The sequence below is a fragment of the Penaeus monodon genome, chromosome 18 (genome assembly GCF_015228065.2).
Source record: "Penaeus monodon isolate SGIC_2016 chromosome 18, NSTDA_Pmon_1, whole genome shotgun sequence".
NCBI lineage: Eukaryota > Metazoa > Arthropoda > Malacostraca > Decapoda > Penaeidae > Penaeus > Penaeus monodon.
Genome location: NC_051403.1, coordinates 7,179,988 through 7,197,300, shown reverse-complemented (window position 1 = coordinate 7,197,300; position 17,313 = coordinate 7,179,988).

Below are 17,313 nucleotides of genomic sequence, written 5' to 3'. Positions count from 1 at the left end.
GAAAGAAAAAAAGAAAAAAAAAACAGGTTCAGGTCGCTAAATCTGAACACGAGCAAGCACGCAAGAAGAAGAAAAAAAATGCATTTTCTTCTATAATATCTTGGTGACCTGATCCAATTTCTCAATGCATGGAAGAAACGCGAAAAGAAATGATACAATAGTGTGGAAAAACGTGGAAAAACAAGAGGAAAAGCACATTCACTTGCAGACGGAGGCCGCCTCTGCGATCAATGGCGTTGTTGCTCGGAAACGGCGAGAAAAGAAAGATGGATGGAGAGAGAGAGAGAGAGAGAGGGGGAGAGGGAGAGGGAGAGGGAGAGGGAGAGGGAGAGGGAGAGGGAGAGGGAGAGGGGAGAGGGAGAGGAGAGGGAGAGGGAGAGGAGCGGGGAGAGGGAGTGAGGGATATATATATAATATATATATATATATATATATATAAATATATATATATTATATATATATATATATATATATATATATATATATATATATATATAGAGAGAGAGAGAGAGAGAGAGAGAGAGAGAGAGAGAGAGAGAGTTCAAATTCAAATTATGTAATAAGATGTTACATACATAGATATTATACAATGTTTGTTTAACAAGATTAGACAGTGCATTAATATCACAAAAGACTGAAATATCGTGCTTGGCTTGATGTTTGAACGCCTGATGTCATTGATATTTCAGTAGATGTTCTTTAACTTTTGTTTTAAATGTCTTTTGGTTGGAGATATTTCTAATATTTTCTGGTAGTTGGTTCCAGATCACCAGTCCTCGGATTTGCATATTTCTTGCCCCGGTTTCTGTGTTCGATCTTCTGATATACAGGGAGTTATTTTGCCTTGTATGGACACCTGTTATGTTACCTGTTGTTTGTATAGGTAATAGCTAGTTTGGGTAATTTCCTTGTATAATTTTATGGATTAGAATACATGTGTTATAGGTGTATTTCTGATGTACTTTTAGCCAGAGAGAGAGAGACAGAAAGAGAGAGAGAAAGAGAAAGAGAAAGAGAAGAAGAGAGAAAGATAAAGAGAAAGAGAAAGAGAAAGAAAGAGAAAGAGAAAGAGAGAAAGAGAAAGAGAGAAAGATAAAAAAAAGAGAAAGAGAAAGAAAGAGAGAAAGAGAAAGAAAGAGAGAAAGAGAAAGAAAGAGAGAGAAAGAGAAAGAAAGAGAGAGAGACAGATAAAGAGAATAACAGCGCTTTCGCCACGTAAAAGGTCGTGTCATCAGAAAGTGTGATAAAAGGCGACGTGTCGGGGAGACAGAGGCCGGAAGGGCAAATCCGTCATCCGCGGTCGGCAGCTCCACTATTATCATAATTACCAACAGGGTCTTCGGCATAATTACTGTTAACACTCTCACTGGCACTCTCCTTAGGCCTAACTTACGTTTTCATTGACACTGTTACCAGTAACAGTCTCATTTACAAGGAGGATGTGCCAGCATTTATTCCGACAGAAAACATCGCAATGGATACTTCTTCTCGTAAACAAACATCAAGCAATAACAAGCTACCCACTCGCACTCCACAGCCTTGACCTTCGTCCGCGCGCCTCAGTGACCGATCGAGTGCAGCGCCAGCCGTGACGGGCGTCGCCGGTCGCGGGTCGATGCCGTGACGGGAGACCGAGCATCGCCGGTCGGGAAAGTCTCGTGTGTGACCGAAGGCCGACGCGCTGGCCTGAGTTGGGGGCTTTGGGTCCAGGAGCAGGTGGGAATTCGTTTCTTGGTCTGTTCAAAGGGAGGATGTCGTGTGTGCTCCCCCCCTTGTTTTCCAAAAGCGTTTCTACCCATCTATTTATCTATCTATTTGTCTGTCTGTCTATTCAGTCTATCTGTTTGTCTATTGATCTGTCTGTCAATATATCTATCTATCTATCTATCTATATATCTATATATCTACATATCTATCTACCTATCTATCTACCTATCTGTCTATCCATCCATCTATCTGTCATGTGGATGACCGAAAGAAAGAAAATTGCACAGTATCAGCACATAAAATATAAAGGAAGAAAAAGAAATGATAATAATAATGACATGAAATAAACAATCAACAATAAATTTTTTGTTCTGAAATATGTAAAATGCGAGATAAAGAAGTAAGATCGACGTGTCCTTTTTCGTTCGATTAAAGAACACTTAATTTGCTATACAGAAAAAATAACTTGTTTTGGCCTTGACTGCCTTAGCTATTACGTATATACTTGTACCTACTTTAATATATGCTAGAAACGAACACATGCAAATATATTCGCTAAATCTAGGCTAGAAAATACTCTGTAGATTGTTTTAATATGCTAAACGCACACTTAGCATGAAGGCCAGAACGACAATAGCATCGATGACTATCGCATCAGTTATATATATCTTTACAAGAAAGTGCTTGGCTGTGTGGGATTTTATTATTATTATTATTATCATTATTATCATTATTATCATTATTATTATTATTATTATTATTTATTATCACGATTATCATTATTATCATTATCATTATCATTATCACGTATATATATATATATATATATATATATATATATATATATATAATATATATAAATATATATATAATATATATATATATATATATATATATATATATATATATATATATATATATATATATATATTACATTATATATATATTATATATATATACATATATATATTATATATATATATTATATATACATTATATGAGCGTGCGTGTGTGTGTGTGTGTGTGTGTGTGTGTGTGTGTGTGTGTGTGTGTGTGTGTGTGTGTGTGTGTGTGTGTGTGTGTGTGTGTGTGTGTGTGTGTAGGTATAGAATCAAATATCTATCTACATCTGCCTACATCTGTACATATACATTATACATACATACGTATATCCACTCCTACACATACACGAGTGTCTGTTTAGGTTTGTTTTGTAAGAATGTGTGAATATGTGCAAGAACTTATAGATGTGTGTACTGCATATATGCACGAGTGTGTGTGTTTATAGGCAACTGTCTGACATCGTGATTAATTCTATTCACTGTTCACACATTAATTTTATCCTAATCGCTTTTCTTCTATAATACAAGTTCGGTGCTGGATTCACTTTCGGCTTCAAACACTAAACCGGGGCAAAGGGAGGATCCACCTTCCTCGACGGGAGGAAAATAAGGATCTACGTTGCTGAACGGGAGGAAACATTTAAAATAACAAAAGCTAATTCGGTCCGTCGCCTTTGTGCTCCAGTGGGGCCTTTCGTAACACACTTAGAGGGGCTAATAATAGCGGAGAATTCCTCACTTCGATGGATATTTTTGGAATTTGTTGTATATCTTAAATGGCAAATCAGGTTCGGTAACTTTCTATAATTATAAGGTAGAGCCTACATCAATCCGATTTCCATGAGATGTCACACGCAAATACAAATATCAATGTAAAGGAAAAGGCCAATGGACTTTAAGAGCAGATGCACAACAGAATGATAAACTAAGGGAGCCTTATTTGGAATCCGAGAACTTGAGGTACAAATAAGAGCTAACGGTGAAAAGGGAAAGCGTTTTCCTTTCTTGTGTGTATTCTTCAGTTTTCTATATAAGGTATGATGTACACACAGCAGCCGTGTCTGTTAAATGAAAGCCCGGTGACAATTTCCGCCTCACGAGTAAACCACCGCCTTTGCCTCCGATTTTACCTCCGTTCCCCTTGTATAATTTCTTCCAAATTCGGACTGCGCCTTTTGGGAACATACGGCAGCAAAACGCAAGAGAAAGAATGTAAACGAAATTAGACCCCTTTCAAATCCTGCAAATTAGAGCACAGTCATAACAAGGCCGCAAGACAAGGCGAAGCAGGTAGGAAGGAGTTGCAAACATTCGACTTCACACAGGAAACTGCTGGTGAAGCGTAACCACAAACCCGTGATGCAACAGAGAGAGAGAGACGTGGTGTGTTACCGTAGCGTTACTGTGGTCTGGCAGAACGCAGAGGGAAATACAGCAAGGCGTGAATAGCGCGAAAGTCAGACGTTGAAAAAAGAACGTAGCGGTGTGGCAAGTGAAAAATGCTAGATTTATGGATAAGGGAAATTGAGAAATGCAGAAGACGAAGCAGAAAAAGCGACAAATAGATAGAAAGATGACGAGAGACAGAAGAGAAGAAAACTAACAAGTAACAAGTAAAATAATGTTAGATAATATGTCGCAATAAAAAATCAACGCCATCACGGTGTTTTGGCAGGCATTTCATTGAACATATTTTAGTATCAAACACTAATTCACACCACAACAGCACATTCAAACGAAGAGTATGAACAGGCTTTAAAAAAATAACATAAACAGCAAGAGACTAGGAGGCAGATAAAGAGAGAAGCTGAAACGGACGCCAGAAAGCCAGCAGGAGAGACAGGGAGAAAGGGGGGGCGAGCAGAAGGCTGGGAAGGACTGGGGATTCAGAAGACAGAAGGGGATTCTCCAACCTAGATGTAATTCTTGTGCGTTTCCGAAGATTTGAAAGAAATAATTAGTCAGTATCTATTTCCTATTTTCATTCTGTCTATCCCCTCTATCCTTTTTTCTAATTATTTTTTATTTCTATTTAGTAACTTCATTTTTTTTAATAGGCTACCTCTTCCCTCTCTCTCTGCTGACGACGATATCCTCTCTCTTCCCCACCCCCACCACACCCCACACCCCGCTACAGCTCCACGTATCAGCTGTTCGATCATAGCCGCTCCCTGACAAGTAACATTGGCGAGAGGAGAGCAGGGAGACAGAAAAAGGAATGAGAAAACGAGAGTGAGGAGAGTAAGAGCAAATACAATGTGCAAGAAGGTAAAATTGGGGATATGCATAGAGAGGGAGATAGGGAAGGAGGGAAGGTGGGAGAGAGAGAAGAGAGAAAGGAAAGAGAGACGAGAGGAAGTGGAGAGAGAAGAGAGGAAGGAGAGAGAAGCGAGAGAGAGAGAGAGAGATAGAAGAGAGAGAGAGAGAGAGAGAGAGAGAGGAGAGAGAGAGAGAGAGAGAGAGAGAGGAGAAAGGAGAGAGAGAAGAGGAAAAAGTAGAGAGGAGAGAGGAGAGAGAAGAGAGCTGACAGGAGACAGAATTTTGGACACCGAAGAGAGAAGAGAGAGACGAGCAGAGAGAAGAAAAAAAGAGGAAGAGAGAGGAGAGGCACAGGAGGATGCACCATTCTACGCTTCACGTGGCTCTGCTCCTCTCCGGCTGCGCTCTAAGGGGACAAGGACATCTAGTGGCCGGGGCATCACTAAGGGTCGCCGGACTTGTAAGCGTTATACACAACAACGAGAAAGAGAAAGAAGGACCAAAGGGCATGGAAAGATAATATGCAGAAGAATTATAAGAAGAAAACCATAGGAAAACTTGTGGATAGATGAAGCAGAGGTCGGTGACGTACACAACAACGACAGAGAAAGAAGGACCAAAGGCATAGAAAGATAATATGCAAAGACAAAAGAAGAAAACCAAAGGAAACTTGTGGATAGATGAAGCAGAGGTGGTAAAGTAATGTACGTAGTGAATTTACATAGAATATATGCAAAGAAAAACGGAAGAAAAAGTGGATAAAAGAATCTCAATAAGACAGAAGAACAGAATACAAAAGACGTTGACCTTCACTCATACAAGAGATGCAAGAATGACGCAATCACACAACAGATGAACACTTTACAGTCGACAAAGAGTAAAACAATAAACGTTCTGAAAGTCCATAAACAACAAGGGAAAAACCACGCGCTAAAAACGATAAACCTTCAGAAGGTAAACGATCTTTCGTCGAATATATGAATAACATCCTGAAATCAAAAAAGAAACAAAGAGAGGAAGGGAGAGGAAACAAACCATAAACAAATCACAGCTGGAAATCTGAGCACCTGAAAAGTGGATTCACGGCGCGGCGAACCAAACTTTCCTTTGAGAAGTCTTCAAATTGTGAGGTAAACCACAAATTGGAGGAAAAGTCTGCGGCGGCTTAGAAGCCATTTTTATTCTTTTATTTATCTTAACTAAGAACTGTTTAAAACCGTCGACGTCATTCAGACCCTCGAAAGGGAAATGAATGAGAAATTTCTGACATTATTAAACTTCATTGTTCTATTCACACCGTGCACAAAAAAAACACGTATTGGAAGGAGCGACAAAGCAAGTTCCCAACTTTACAAAACATTATCATCATCAACATATTCATTTCAGACACCATAGTTAACATTCGATTATTATAAACAAAATGCTTAGAATACGAAAAAAATCGTCATTTATAGCTGTGAGGGAAATCTATGAAAGCTTTACTGTTACCCAAACGTAAAGGAAGTCCAACATTACATGCAACAGCCTTTGATAAGCAGATGGAACATACAGGTATAAATAACTAGCAAAAAGATGATTTTACAGTGATGTCAACAATCAGTCAGAGTCATTCATTCACGCGCACAAACACCTGGAGGAGACTTTTACCAGAGACATATGGTGCAAGAGAATGATGATGAGAATTTTGGCTAATAACGTGTTTTATTGTGAAAGCACAGAGGAGCAGTGAGAGTGAATAAAAACAAACAAGCAAACAAACGGGGGAAGAGTAGAGAGGCAATTATGAGAGGTATTAAGAAGAGAGAGGAATAAATAACATTTGTAGATAAAGAGAGAGAGACAGAGATAGGAAACATATAAAATTCGTATCACCAAAGAAAATTTTAATTAAAGTAAAAAGAAAAAAATATATATATACATATATATGTATATATATGTATACATACATATATACATATATATATATATGTATATATGTGTATACATACATACATAATATATATATATGCATATATATGTATACATACATATATACATACATATATATATATAGGTATATATTTATGCATACATATATATACATATATATGTATATATATGTATGCATACATATATACCATATATATGTATATATGTATGTATATATATATATATATATATATATATATATATATATATATATATATATAAAAAAAGAAGCACAGCATCAATTGGCATACCATCAAGAAAATCAGATTTTACACGTGTATAAAAATTTCCGTATCACACACACACGCACACTCGCTTCTGCACGCCCGTACACACGCGCTCGCTCCCGCATCGCCTCCAAGGCTAGGAGCTCAAATCAGCATAACGGCATCTCCATATTCCCCCCACCCCCCTGCCCCCCGAGTCAGCATACAGTGCGGTTCGGTTACGTTTGTCATTTACAAACTTCATCACTACACCATAACTTTTTACGCCATTACGCCTCGTGACCTTCCCACAACCTGAGACGGATTAAGAACAAATTATAATACTGTGGAGTAAAATATTGCACCCTAGCCGAGTCCTCTAGGCGGTTCGGAGGTGGGTGGGAAAGTAAGATAATGCGTCGAGATTAAATGGAGTAGACATTAAAACGGCCGTAACCAACCAACACAACCTAGTCAGACGATTAGAACAATATCACAAACTACGTTGAAACACACATTGTCAAAACACAGCGGACAAGAATAGACACGACAAAAGTGAGATTAAAGAGAAGCGAGTAGAAACGACAAACACACACCACACACACACACACACACCACACACCACACACACATCACCACACACACACACACACCCCAAACACACACACACACTCATACATAACATAACATATAATACTCACAATACAAATATAACTTCAACAAAACAAACATCAAATCACAACAAATCAATCATACAACAAACATCACTACACACACACACACTATCTACTAACACACACATATCATAAAACAAATAAATATAAATCAAAAAAGTCACTCACACACACACATCACTCAAACACAACATCACTCAACAACACAGTCACTACACACACACAGTCATTATACACACAGTCTTGTGTGTGTATATATTATATGTAATGTTATATATATATATATATATATATATATATATATATATATATATATATATATATGAGAGAGAGAGAGAGAGAGAGGCGGAGAAAATGACAGGCGGTGACCGACACAAAGACAGACTGACAAGACAGACATACTGAGTGGGAAAGTACGAGTTAGTACGTAACCGAATAAGCAGTCAAACTTCATCTGTCAAAGCACGAATTACTCACGACAGAAACAGACAGCTTTGGTTTCATAGCATAAGACCTTTTCCTTCATCACTTTTTTCTTATTTTTGCATAATCAATAACTAATGATACTACTACTAAATGCAAATCCCTAATCTCTCACTAGTCAAGAAGAAAATACTGAAAGGAATGCAGAATGAGACAGTTATTTACAAACTAGGAGCTAGGTTATGAAAACAGTATAGCAAGCACGTCAGCTCGTAATGTATGTGTGAATAAAAATAAAAATCGAGTCACGATGACGTAAGGGAAAAAAAAGGCAAATAACAGGATTCAAATATAAAACCCAGAAGGATATATCATCAAAATTAATAACTACGATAACAAAAACACTACATTAAAGAAAGGACAAATAAATTATCCCAGAGACTTCAACACTACACAAGAAAGTGATCCACGAGGCCTTGAAATCCACCCCCCCTCCCGCTCCACTGTCCGTTGCTCCTCCCCCGTCCGTGTCCCTCAGTCTCTTGTCCTTGGACGTCTTCATTAATATAGATAATTATCGCGGCTAATTGCAGTGATTGTGAGATAAAGCGGATTCCAGACCCCACCCGGAACGACCGAACAATGTGGTCTGCTTGTCTTATTTCTCATTTTCAAATATTTTCCTTGAGACGATTATGGGAAGAACCCGCAGGTGAGGAAGAAATTCCAAATTAAAATAGAAATTGAAGGAAATGGGACAAAGAACAATACAACTGTATAAGCGGAGCGAAGAAAAAGTGAACTGCGGTCTCGCATCCCGACAAGTGTTTCCGCATTTTCGCTTTCGTTTGGTACAGACGATTCGCCAAAATGAGCTTAGGCAACCCAACAAACTCGCTCCGTGACGGGAGTATGAAATACGGGCCTGATAGCAGCGTGTTGGGAATGGTGCTCGTGTATAATCAGATTTTGGTGTCGACGAGAATATAGAGTTGCGGCGTCGGGTTTACCCATTACTCCTTCCCTCTCCTTGACACTGTCTTCCTCATAACCTCGCACATATATACATATACAGGAATACTTGCATACGTCTACGCAGATACAAATATTTAGGCCTATATTCATGCATCTTTCTCCCTCTTAAGATTACAGTCTCCATGAATCCTAGTACAGAGTATGGAGATACAATGATACCTAAGAAATTTTCATATCAAAACAAACAAAAATCTTGGTGTTGGTATTTAAGCTTGTGTATGTCTACTATACACAGGCACACCCAAAGCACCACATTTAAAGCATCATAAACTAAACGCAAAAAAGTTATAGAAATGAAAACAACAAATCAGATTTGATAAAAACAACACCGAAAAAGGCAGTAATAAAGCAAACAAGCAGTTAAACAAAAGAAGAGAGGGCAGACATTTTATATTCTGGTGAGCACGTTCCATTCCACAAGAGCGCATGCGTTCGCCAACTCTCTTACGCAAGGGTACAAGTCATGAGTATTGTACTGTGCTTGTACTCCAAAGTAATAATAATAATAATAAAACAATAAAGCTGCGTTAACACTGTTAAATGAAACTTCAAAAGGAGTGGAAATCAAAAGTAAGAAATTACGAAACACAATGAAAAAGAGTCGAACAGTTGAACGTAAACAAGAACAGGTAAAGATATATGGATTCGAAGAAAAAGTGAAAACAAAAGAGACCAAATTTTTTATGAACCTTATAATAAAAGCCTAGTTTAGTTACTTCACAGATCTCCCTCCATAGAATCAAGTAAAAACAAATGAAATTAATAAATAAAGTCGCATGGCATATGTACAAAAACTCTTATAAAAGAAAACGAAAACGAAGAAAAAAAAATCAGTGTAAAATGAAACTCCTCCGGTGTAGAGCGAAAAGCAACGAAAAAGGAGAGTGGGAATTCCGAAATAATATGAAACAGAGAGAATTTAATTTAGATAAAACGAAGACAGTCGGTAAAAAATCGAAGAAATATGGGAAAGGACTAAAGATGAAAGAAAAATGAAGGCTTAGTATCCGCTCCGGAGACAGTAATAAGTGAAAGTAAAACGGACAATTAGGTAATCAGTCCACATCGAAGGCATATCAAGTCTCTTGCGAAACCCAAGACAAATAAGTGAAAATAAATAAAAGTAAGAAATAGTGAGACGATGAAATATTTTCATTTATGACTTGTATTTAGCAAATATTTAAACAATGGTTTATTTGTTCCGTGTTTTTTCATATTATATATTATATACCAGAATGCAAAAAGCTACCCGTACGTAAAGATTTGCAAATGACCATTAACACAAAGAGAAGACTCGCTAACCAGTTCTTATTTATGAAAATAGTGCCACCATTCGACAATTCATCCTTTATAGAATTTTAACAATGTCAACGCGCCTCCAAGCCCTAATTTCGTGTTTCTCGGCCATGGAAAAGTTATTAAAAACGTTACTTCGGAAAGCATATTCGTGGGACTCCCAAAAAAGGTGACAAAACACTTGCATATTCCTGTGACCTTAACCAGGATACAAAGGGGCGACTTCTAGCTCCTGTCAACCTTTGTAGACCTTATGAGGAGTCTTCCGCAAGGTCTTTCATTTGTTATCATCCTTACTCTTCTCAATTCTATTCTTTTTTCCTCCTCCTCCTCCTTTACGTCTTCACCTTTGTCTATTTTTCTCCTTTCACACGCGCATACAAGGATGCTCGTGGCCTCCAGTGCTCCCCTTCGTCATTCCCGGATCCCGTGACCATTTCCTGTGAAGGGTGTCTCCGAGGAACAAGGTCACGACCCGGCAAAAGGTCAAGTGAATCCAGCGAAGGCACGAGAGGGTCCTGTCGTAAGCCTTCCTGTCCGTGCCCGTTATAGCCTCGCCGACCGGGCTGCGGCCTCTGGCTCGTGGTCACTGGGTCAACTTTATTTTACTTTCGGGGATTTATGGTTTGGCTGTTCGCTTTCCCTTAGCGCACTCTTCTCGCACGCGGAATGCAGGTTTCTCGTGGCCAAGGAGTGCAGAAAGGCACGAGGAAAGAATGGATAGGTACGCCGGAAGGAACATCAGAAATACGAAGAGAACACCAGCCGGGTATGTAGCAACGAAGAACATTACACACACGGGTGTACATGCATTCATGCATAAATACACCAATGTATATGCATACATGTACACATACCTACATACATACGTATATGCATACATGTACACATACATACATACATATGTATATACATACGAAACATACACACAAACACAACGGGGAAGAGGGGCGAAAGAGGGGAAGAACAGTGAAAACGAGGGCTAACTTCACCCAAATAAGATCAATAAAGCGACATCAACGACATCAATAAGCAGAAGGCCGAGACACACACCTCCTCTACCTTTCCCTCGGTGTCGGAATGACCGCCTTCCGGGAGAACCGAGGCACTAAGGTCGAAACTAGCTCTGCACATGCTACCGTTCTCCGCCTCTAGAGCAACCGGTGGTTTGTCATCCTCATGCCCCGCCCACAACTCTCCTCCTCTGCGACCTACTTAATACCGTCGCCCGGCCCGGCACCTCATGGCTGGGGGTGGGGGAGGGGGAGGGGAAGATGGGGGTGGATGGGGGGGAAGCCGGGTTTATGGGGGAGCGGGGTTTTGTGGGGAGAGCTCCGTAGGGCCAGCTCTCCGGTAATCGCCTCTGGGAAAGTACTCCCGCCGCGGATTTTACGGAAACATAATTAAGGAGAAAATGTATCGAGTCTTCTATTTTGAATTTTCTTCCATTGCTTTTTTTTTTCTTTCTCTCTCTCTCTCTTTTTTTTTTCTCTCTCTCTCTCTTCTTTTTTCTTTCTTTCTTTAAACTGCAATTGCGGACAAAACAGGTTCACAGGATAATTCGCTTTCTCGAGAGGATAATATTTCAAGACGCGAAAGGGACAGAGAAGAATAATAAGAAAGAGGGATAACGTCCTAGTAAAGAAAAAGAAAGGACGGAAAGATAAGATTAATAAATGGCCGTATCAGGAGAAAAGTAAGAAAATTAGAAAATTACGTTTCTTTTTATATCTGTTTGTCTGTCAGTCAAGAGGAAAAAATATAAGGACACATGTACACACACACACACACACACACACACACACACACACACACACACACACACACACACACACACACACACACACACACACACACACACACACACACACAAACACACAGCAGAATAAAGAGAAGAGAGAGAAAGGAGAAAGAGGAAGATATAGGAAGGAAGAAGTTAGATGATAGATAATAGACAGACACACACACACAGACAGACAGAGAAAAAGAAAGAGAGAGTGAGTGTCTATTTAGGAGCCGACACAAGCCTAACTGAGGCCGAGAAGACAGCAAGGAAATGCCTGAGGGCGGCTGGCGTGGGGGGGGGGTTGGGGGGAGGGGGGAGGAGACGGGTAAAAGTGTGGGCAGGAGGCTCTCGCTATTGTGTGTGTGTGTGTGTGTGTGTGTGTGTGTGTGTGTGTGTGTGTGTGTGTGTGTGTGTGTGTGTGTGTGTGTGTGTGTGTAGACCGACGTTTCTTGCTTGTTTATATGTGAGTGAGGATGAGTGTGAGTGTGAGTGAGGGTGAGAGTGAGTGAGAATGAGGGTGAGCGTGAGTGAGAGCAAGAGTGAAAGCAAGAGTAAGAGTAACAGTAAGAGTGAGAATGGTAGTAAAGATGCGGATGAGGAAGAGTTTGAGTGAGTGTGAGTATGAGTATCAGTATGAGAATGACTGAGTGAAAATAAGAATGAGTGAGTGTGAGTGCGAGAATGAGTGGATGAGTGAGTGTGAGAGTGAGTGTGAAGTGAGTGTGAGGTGTGAGAGTGAGTGTGAAGAGTGGAGAGTGAGTGTGAGAGGGTGTGAGGTGAGTGTAGAAGGAGTGTGAGAGTGAGTGTGAGAGTGAGTGTGAGAGTGAGTGTCAGTGTGAAAGTGAGTGTGGAGTGAGTGTGAGAGTGAGTGTGAGAGTGAGTGTGAGAGTGACTGTGTTATATATATATATATATATATATATATATATATATATATATATATATATATAGAGAGAGAGAAAGAGAGAGGGGAGAGAGAGAGAGAGAGAGAGAGAGAGAGAGAGAGAGAGAGAGAGAGAGAGAGAGAGAGAGATAGAGAGACGGATCGAGGGAAAGGAAGTAAAGCGATTCCTTTTGAGAAATACCAGAATACTGTCAACTGTGCGTTATTATACTACAAGATATCAACGCTTAGCCACCATGCCTTAAGTCGAGTTTGAACCCGATTCCAGGCATCAAGACCCCCGCAGCCATCTCCTCTCCCCCATCGAGGGCAGAGCAGAATGATTGACACTCTCCTCTTTTCATCCGTGTAAAGCATCCGCTTCAATCCCTAAATTCCTTTCGTTAAATGTCAGCCCCTCCCCCCCCCTTTCCCCCGTCAGTCTAGCCTCTCCCCCTCCATCCCTCCTCCGTCCCTTTTAAACGTGACCCTAAAAACAGGGTTACATTTAGGTTACCAATTCCCATCGGAACAGGTCACGTGATCTCGGTGTTCCTCTTGGTCCCTCCCGTTATGGAAAAAAGGCCTCCATCTGTCACCATTACGAGGTCTTTAAGGGGAAGGAGAAATACGCCAGCTAGGAAAAATGGTGGACAGAAACCGGGAAAATGTCGGGGGCAGTGGTTTCTCTCCCCCCTTCCCCGCGGTGACCTAGTGGTACATTAATGGAGAGGAGAGAGAGAAGGGGAAAAAAAAGAGTATACATGAATGCCTCATCTATACATCAACGTTCTTGTGTTCATTCACCACTCCATTCCGTGGCTCACGCACTCAGGGGAGAAGAGTGTATCCCATACAGCCTAAAAATGATTTTGAGAACTGATACTTGGCGACGACGGAAAGCCACCACACTCACTTTCACGCTGATGTAACCGCCGGGTAAACAACTGACGCTCGAGATGCGAAACCCCCAGTCCAAATATATTTGTTTGTTTTCCTTTGATTCTTTAACTTGATAACAAAAAGCTTTGCAAATAAACTAATAAACTGAACTAGACGCTAAAAAAACACTTTCTAAGTATATACAACAGTTAGGTTGAGTTGTAAGACTTATACGACGGTAAAATTACTTCGAAAAAAGGACAAGACCCATACAGGGTGAAGTCCAATGGAAGACTCTCCTAACTGCACTAACTGCAAATTGCGAAGTTATTAAAACGATGGAGTTGGAAGGAAGGTACAACGTTTCCTAGAGAGTGGTGCGGAGTCTCTGACAGCGGCGGCCGGGTTTCGTAAGAGGGTGCCGGTGTTGACCATTGCTATATTGCAAAGTAATCCCAAAATGCCTTGTCGCAACCCTGCAAATGGTGACGTGATTTGAATGACACACTTTCGTCTGCCTTTTCTTGTAAATGGAGTTATCTGCTGAGAATGATGTTGTGGAATGACGAACCGGAATTGACGAGTAAGGGGCCGAGTCTTACTCATTTTCTATTCATTTAATTTTTCTTAAGATGGTGTCTGCTTTTCTACACGCGTTTGTGTGAACTAGAAAGAGAGGAGAGGAGGAAACAGAGGGAGAGGGAGAAGAAGAGGGAGAGAAAGAGGGAGAGAAAGAGGGAGAGGAAGAGGGAGAGGAAGAGGGAGAGGAAGAGGGAGAGAAGAGGGGAAGGAAGGAGGGAAGGGGAGGAGGAGGGAGAGAGAGAGAGGAAGAGGGAGAGAGGAGAGGATAGAGAGAAGAGAGAGAGAGAGAGAGAGAGACGAGAGAGAGAGAGAGAGAGAGAGAGAGGGTGAGACAAAGACAGACAGACAGACAGACAGACAGACAGACAAGAAAAATATAAGAAAAAAAGGAACGAAATTATATATATATATATATATATATATATATATATATATATATATATATATATATATATATATTGAGACAGCTAGACAGATAAATAGATAAATAGATAGATATAGCGAGAACAGAGGGTATAGAGGGAATAGAGGGAAAAGAAAGAATAGAGAAGATAATGAAAATAGGGAGAAAAGAGAGAAGAGGCAGACAGAAAGAGAGAACAAAAGAAAATCAATGCAAGAGAAAGAAAAAAGAGAAAGAGTAAGAAGGAAGAAAAAGAAAAAGAGAGAAATGGGAGAAAACGAAAGGTTATGAAAGAAAAAGAAAGTAAATGAGATAAAGAGAGGAGAGGGAGAGGGAGAGCGAGAGAGAATGAGAGAGAGGAGACAGAGAGAGGGAGAGATAGAGAGAGAGAGAGAGAAAAGAGAGAGATAGAGAGAGAGAGAAGAGGAGAGAGAGAAGAGAGAGAGAGAGAGAGAGAGAGAGAGAGAGAGAGAGAGAGAGAGAGAGAGAGAGAGAAGAGAGAGAGAGAAGGAAAAGGAAAGGAAAGGAAAAGAAAAAGGAAAAGGAAAAGGAAAAGGAAAAGGAAAAGGAAAAGGAAAAAGGAAAAGGAAAAAGGAAAAGGAAAAAGGAAAAGTAGAAGGAGAAGAAGGAGAAGAAGGAGAAGAAGGAGAAGAAGGAGAAGAAGGAGAAGAAGGAGAAGAAGAAGAAGGAGAAAAAAAGGATGAGAGAAAGAAATAGAAAGGGAAAGAGAAAGACAAAGACGAAGACAAAGAGAGAGAGTGAAAGCGAGAGAGAGAGGGAGAGTGGCAGTGAGAGGGGAAAAGGAGAGAGTGAGAAAGGAAAGGATGAGGGAGAGCTAGAGTTTTTTTTTCGGATTCTCCTTCCCTTCGTCTTTTTCTCTCGCATTCGCTATTTCTTCCTCTTCTTAGTGACCAGAAAAGTAAAAAGTCAGTTCTACGATCTGACCGAGTTATATATATAAAAAAAGACCGAAGAAAAAAACGTGGAATAAAAAAAAATCAGGCCATGAACTGAGAGTGAAGAGAAGAGAGAAGAGAAAAAAAGAAAAGGAAAAAAAAAACACAAAACACAACCGTCTTCTAAGCTATTCTTCCAGAGAAGTAATCGCAGAAATAGCTCCTATTTCTGGGTGACGCTCAAGCGGTCGAAGAAGCAAGCACTTGAAAGACTCCCAATAGTCATGAACCCTTAGTGTGCTGGGCGGCCACCAGGACGGCGCTCGCGTAGGCCCACTTCCTGTTTCTGTACTTTCACTGCCGCTCCCCGCTGCCAGGTGGCGCCCCACTTACGGTTCCCAAGACGCGCGGAGACAGTGACAGTGCCAGCGACTGGCTTTCGGGGACACGGCTAGGATAGGAACGCTGACGGAGAGAAGGACGTGGACGAGGAAGAGGTTGAGGAATCGGACGGAAATGGCCTCGAGAGAAATGCTTTGAGAGAGCCAAAGGAATTTCGCGTGAGGCTGCCGACAAGGCCGGGCGAGTCCCGGCAGGTGGCATCGAAGGGTAATGGCACTCCGGACAGCGGGGTTGGCAACAGGGGCCGAAACATGGTAATGCAAGACAGTATACGTTTATATACATATATATATACATGCATGCATGTATATATATATATATATATATATATATATATATAAATATATAAAAGAATGTATGTGCATATATGATATATATGTATGCATATATGTATCCATATATGTATGCATGCATGCATATATGTATCCATACATGTATACATGCATGCATACATGCAGTATGCAAGCATCTATATTTATAAATGTAAGCATATATGTATGTATGTATGTATGTATGTATGTATGTATGTATGTGTATACATGCAGGTATGTATGCATGCATGCATGCATGCAGGTATGTATCCATGCATGCATGCAGGTATGTATGCATTCAGGTCTATATGCATGTATGTACTCCTGTTTGTATGCATTCAGGTCTATATGCATGTATGTACTCCTGTTTGTATGCATTTATGCATGTATGTATGTATCTATGTATAATATATGCATAGCGTGCTATATATATATATATATATATATATATATATATATATATATATATGTTTATATATGCATATATTTATGTATATATGTATATGTATATATGTATATGTATATATATATATATATATATATATATATATATATATGTATATATATATATATGTTGTGTGTGTGTGTGTGTGTGGTGTGTGTGTGTGTGTGTGTGTGTGTGTGTGTGTGTGTGTGTGGTGTGTGTGTGTTGTGTGTGTGTGTGCATATATTATATATATATATATATATATATATACATATATACACATATATACACATATATACACATATATACACATATATACACATATATACAC